Source organism: Hipposideros armiger, unplaced genomic scaffold, assembly GCF_001890085.2.
Source record: "Hipposideros armiger isolate ML-2016 unplaced genomic scaffold, ASM189008v1 scaffold_630, whole genome shotgun sequence".
Taxonomy (NCBI): domain Eukaryota; kingdom Metazoa; phylum Chordata; class Mammalia; order Chiroptera; family Hipposideridae; genus Hipposideros; species Hipposideros armiger.
The window spans coordinates 567,697-573,696 of record NW_017731980.1 but is presented as its reverse complement, the minus strand read 5'-3'; the positions used below and the strand labels follow the sequence as shown (position 1 = coordinate 573,696).

Here is a 6,000-nt window from a genome sequence, read left to right as displayed (position 1 = left end):
GAGGGCAGTGTCACTGGCCCTCATGTGGGATCTGAACTGGGGCCCTGCTGCTCAGAGCTGGCATCCCAAGCCAACTCTTAACCAACGTGCCACTCGGCCAGCCCAAAACACAAACTTATTATTGTTATAAAATTGACTTGTAAAGTTTTCTTTTAGTACATTAAATGGGTCCCTGGAGTGTAAGGTATTTTTTTCTATAAAAGGGAAGCAGACAAAACTTTCTGAAACCTTTCAAGAACTGATTAAGAGTATTAACAGTGCTTCAAGAAATATTTAAATATACCCAAAATATAGAGAAAAAGAGAAAACTAAAAAATTTCCCCTTCTAGGTCATGATGATAAACAGCCTCTGTACAGTGAGGGTGGGCATCACACAGTTTAAGCATTCCTTAGCATGGGCTACTGGAACAGACTTCGAAAATGATATTCTCTTTTGCAAAGTTTCACTGTGTGCCTTGGAACTTAAACAAATACTACCTCCCAGGAAATAAATACTCTGTGTCCTCAATTATTTGTATTTGTGAAAAGTGTCCCTTGTATCATCTTTTATTCTGTCAATAATTCTGTCAATTATTCAACCAATATTCTGGGTTCTGCCCACCTTTATAATTCTGATGACAAATATACCAATCCTTCAGCTTAAGTTACAAATAATCTAAATCAAAATTATTAAATGTTAAACTTTAAGTAAAGTGTCCCTATAGCCCCAATTCTGAAATATCCCAACCAACCACTTCTGTCCTTTTGCCTGTCATACAGTGTGTATATATGATAATTTTTTTCAGAAAACCTAATAAGCTCATATATTCCAGAACCAACTAATTCAGTGCCTACCACAGTCCTAATTTTAAACTGTAACTTATTCTTCATACTGACTCCTTAAAGAATTTTGCACTGAGTACCTTTCCTATGCTTATCAAGCTTTTCCCTGAATACACTGCCTCACTTTTTCAAAATTAAAACTTAAGACATTAATGTCCCAGACATGTACCTTCATCTTCATCTTAGCAAAGTCAGGTTATTCCTTCCTTCCTGGCTAACAGCTTCCCACCCTATCCTTGCTTCCCTTGTCCTCAAATGAATGAATGTCCTCCCTCCTCCTTTGGCATTTAAACACTGAACTCTCCACCAGTTCCCTCCTCTAGGCCTCCAAGTGTGTTTGAGAAAACACAGAGTAAACCTTACTTAACATCAGCCGTTAACACACAATGTCCTTCTCAACTTCTTGTCCATATGAATTCTCCCCAGAAATTTTGCAACTGTCCCTCCTGCCTAATCAAAACTTGATCCCATACTGATTGTTTATCTCAAGAGTCAGGAAATACCTAACTTTATAGGAAGCTTTCTCAAACTAACTTAACCCCCAATAAAATTAAGCCTTATGCCAGAGTCCCATATCACTTATTGTATAGTATAAAAAAGCGTACAATTTTGTTATTGTTACATAATTATTTTCTAATTGTTACACATATAACTGAACCCATTCAACTATTTTATAAACCCAAGGACAAGAGCCATGTCTTTCTTTTGTATTGGCCATAATCATGTTTCCAAAGTTGCAGTTCAATAAATGCTTGCTTAATGAATCTATTCTAAAATCATCAGACAGGCATGAGGACAAGCTATGCAAACTATAAAGACAAGCTATACCACGCACAAAACAAAACACACTGCACACAAACAAAACTATATAACCTATGAAGTTAAACAAGCATTTATTTTTCAGAATAAATAACCTATTGATTAGCATAGTGTTTGTTTTAATAATAGCTTTGTTATAAGGAGAGAATGTGTTACAACGGAATTAACACTGAATGGTGAGAGCTAGAGTTCGAAAACCTAGCCTCTGACCCACCCTCTGCCATACAATAGCCATTTAACTTTGGGCAAATCACTTAACCTTTCTCAACAAGGAGTAATTACTATGTACTCTGCTAAGCTCACAGTGTTATTATTAGGCTACAATAGGATAATATACATGAAAAGTGCTTCAAATTGTATAAAGAGCTGTATAAATGGTATTATTGTAATGATGGATGTACCCACCAATTTAAGATAACATTTTCTTTTAAAATGTTAACTTGCAAAAGAAAGAAATTAAAGGGCAACTATACTATAGAAGAATTAATTAAAATAAATCATTACAAAGTCCAGCAAATCAAAATCAATCTAGAGCAATTAAAATATGAATCAACTGTCAAAAATGTGCTTCATATTAGATTTTTCAGGATGACATTTATTACATAAAGCAAGGCAGATATTTGAATCAGGCCACAAAATCATAATCTCAAACTCATTCCACTGAATGCACTGAGAGGGCCTTCACCTATGTAAGGAAATCAGATGCTGCAACAATAAAAAGAGAAAGTGGTTTTGGGCTGGGGGAGAGGAAGTAATGAACAGGAGGAGCACGATGGATTTTGACAGCAGTAAAACTATTTCATACAACACTTAATGGTGAAAACGTGTTATCATGTATTTGTTCAAACCCATAAAATGTACACCAAGAGTGAGCCCTAATGTAAACCAGGAGTTTTGGGTGATTATGATGTGTCAATGTAGGTTCATAAATTATAACAAATGTACCACTGTGATGGCGGATGTTAATAATGGGGGAGGGTATACATGTGTAGAAAAAGGAAATATATGGTAACTGTCTACTTTCTGCTCAATTTTGCTGTGAACCTAAAACTGCTCTAAAAAATGTCAATTTTTTAAAAAATCAGATGCCGCAAAGTTTATCTGGCTCCATTTTATAACCTGATACAAGGCACCATGCCTCACAGTTTCAGAGGTGAACCAGCACATGTAGGAAAGACTAGAGTTGACTCCTGGTTTACAGGAAAACATGTGATTAACCAGGACACAGCAAAATCTGATATATGTAAGAATTCCTAAATCTGTTTCACAGACCTATTGTTTATAAAAAAGGTATGAAGAAGCAGATGGCACAAGTAGGCTGAGACTTATTCATAGCACTGGTGACAAAGTCAAATATGAAGTTTTAGAGTTTGTTAGGGTAGCCATTAAAATTGTTTTCAAGCTTTCTTTAAGTCAACAAATTATCACAATATCCAGACAGACTAAAAAAATCTAGGCAATTTCCCTTTACCTTGCCAAGCCTATTTACAGACCATCAAAGACAAGACATTACAGCAAGAGTCAGTTACTTTTCGGAAATAGTTTACCAACTTTCTAATCCCTATTTTTATGTCTTTATATGGGTGAGAATTTTAATCAAAAAGTATCTGGAAGGCAGATCTATGCAAAAAGGTCACAAAAACAAACCACCAACTGGAGATTCAAGTAAATTAGAAAACTCTCCATTTTAAATGCTAATCTCCTGGAAAGGCTGCCATAATTATCTGTGAGCTCCATCCCAGCAAAGGAAGGGAAGTGAGGCTGAAGAGTGAAAAAGAAACAAGGACAGCAGCAGGAGGGAGGGGGCAGGTGAAGAATGGACACCAGAAATGCAAACAGAGGTAAAAGACACCAAAGATACATTTTGCCAACTATCCACTTGCTACCTACTATCCATTTTCCCTCATATCCAGAGTATTAATAGAGAAAACAAGATTTTGCTGCTACATATTTTGGAGGCACTAGTTTCTTAATGCAAATGTATCCAACAGTATCATATGTAAACCAGAGTAATAGAGGGGAACTGAAGAAACTATAACTTCCTGGTATGTTTCTATTGACTATCGACATAAAATGAGTCGCTGCTTCACACAAGTCTATTAAAAAGAATATTGAACACTTAGCTCCTCTGGGTTTTTGACTCTCTTGACAAGTGGCTGTATGTTAGTCACTAAACTTTTATCAATGTTCTCAATCAATCAAACAATAAATATTCCTTGAGTGCCTAAAAACGAGCTATTTTAGTTTCAACCCTGACTGCATTAGAATCACCTGGGAAGACTTTAAAAAAAAAAAGACTCTTGGCATCTGAGGCTCTGATTTAATTAGTCTGGGGTGGGGCCCAGACACAGGTTTTTTAAAAACACTCCCTTGAGCTTTTAATGGACAGCCAAGGTGGAGATCCACTGGCCTATTTCATCTTATGTATATGTAAGGAACAGCAAAATAATGCAAAAAGCCTTCCCCACTTTCTTTGAAATTTATCAATTTCCCCTTCCTACCAATTTTGTTTTAACCCAGATTATCACCACCTCACACCTAGATCAACAAAATGGCATCCTACCAATTTTTCCTTCTTCCAGTCTCTTCCCAATCCAATAAACCATTATATGGTTGTCTCATCTGAAACACTATCCCACTGAGAGTCATTTTAAGTTATAAGTATCAAGAAAAAACTATTTTCATCAAAGGATATGCAATGTACAAGTATATATGTAAGTATATGTTTTCGTGTATGTCTTTGTATGTACATATGTATAATCTCAAAGATGTTCTATTTTTCTTCAATTCCAAAGTACCTATCTTCATTCATACATAATGGATACTCTTCTCTTTACATACAAAAATATTGCCCCTAAATAGTTCGTGGCTGAATTTTGTCAAAAAATGGCATATCGGTCACTCAGATTTCTCATAAATTTTGAAGTGTTCCCACAAGAAACATACATTCAACTGGAAAAAAAAAGTAAAATTAAGTGGAATTATCTCAAAACGTCCTGTGTTACTGGAGATCCTGATAAAGTTTATGATACATGAATGCTTTACCAAGAACAAACATGGTTCTGGGTTCTGTTAATGCTTGCCTCAGAAAACCAACTGAAGGCTTAAAAGCCAAAGATTATAACCACATGATATTCATATTTATGAAAAATATTATCAAATACAATATAAACAATAATGAGAAGACTGACCAAGTACATGACTTATTCCCTGTCTTTAAGGAGCTATCCATCTTCTCAGGGACAGACACAAACATGAAAAGAAAATAAAGCCAGCACCAGCAAGTAAGCAGTAAAGACAATAAGTACCATGGGAATTCAAAGAAACCCGGAGACTGCTATAGACTAAGGGAGTTGGAGACAGCTTCTTGGAAAAGCTGAGTCTTGGATAGGTCGAGAAAAGAAGGAAATCTAAAGCATGTGGATGATCTTCTACAAAAACGAGAAAGAAATTCATAAAATATATTTGAGGGACAGGGACTTGACCTAGCTGGAACGGAGGGCTCTACATAAGAGCTTTGGGTAAGGTAAGGTTGCAGTGATAAATTGGAGCCAGAAACAGTGAAAGCCCTGAATGCCAAAGTAGGATGCGTCAACTTTGTCCTAGGGAGATACTTTACAGGTTATAAAGAAAAATAAGCAAAATAATATATGCCAATAATGGTGCAGTCTGAAACCACTTTCCTTGAAGCCTTTGAAGAATATACATAGTAATGTAATATCTTGCCAATGTATTCATGAACATGTAAACATATTGTTTAGGAAATCTGTTCAGAGTAAAGGAGTAAATACCCAAGCATGCTTTCAAAAAAAAATCAGTGATCAATTATGCATTCATATTTCTTAGGATAATTCCTAAAAGAATAATTGGGTAGAAATCTTCAATTTTAGGTTTTCTTCCTCCCCACCCTCCTCCAAACACATACCTTGATTTAAAATCCAGAAACTGCAGACACTGAAATAGTGTTATTCTGAAAATAAGAAGCCTTTAATTACTTCTCATTATGGGTGAATTTACTTATTAGTTACTATATTGTTTGCAAATTACTACAGCTATTAAAATAATTTTGTCCATTTCTTTCAGCAAAGCAGATGAAAACAGACATATAAATAACAAATTTAAAGATTATGACAAGCAAAAACCTCTTTCCTAACATTGAAACACATCTAAAATAATCAGCATTGGTTTATAACGCAGAGGGGAAAGAGTGTGTTCATAACAAAAAATGCCATCCACAACAAAGAGTCCCAGAGAATATTTGAAGAAAATGACAATAGGCAATGTCTCATCCAAAACGATAAACCTACAATTCCATAAAGAATGGAGTTAATTATGTTTCTCAGAAATGCCCTTAAAATT

General features: G+C 35.3%; 1 protein-coding gene across 1 annotated transcript in view; it reads right to left on the bottom strand.

The window, feature by feature from the left end:
• The window catches only part of LRCH2 (leucine rich repeats and calponin homology domain containing 2), a 184,287-nt gene that overhangs the window by 177,229 nt on the left and 1,058 nt on the right, over positions 1-6,000 (bottom strand). The gene's annotated exons all lie outside the window — the stretch shown is intronic.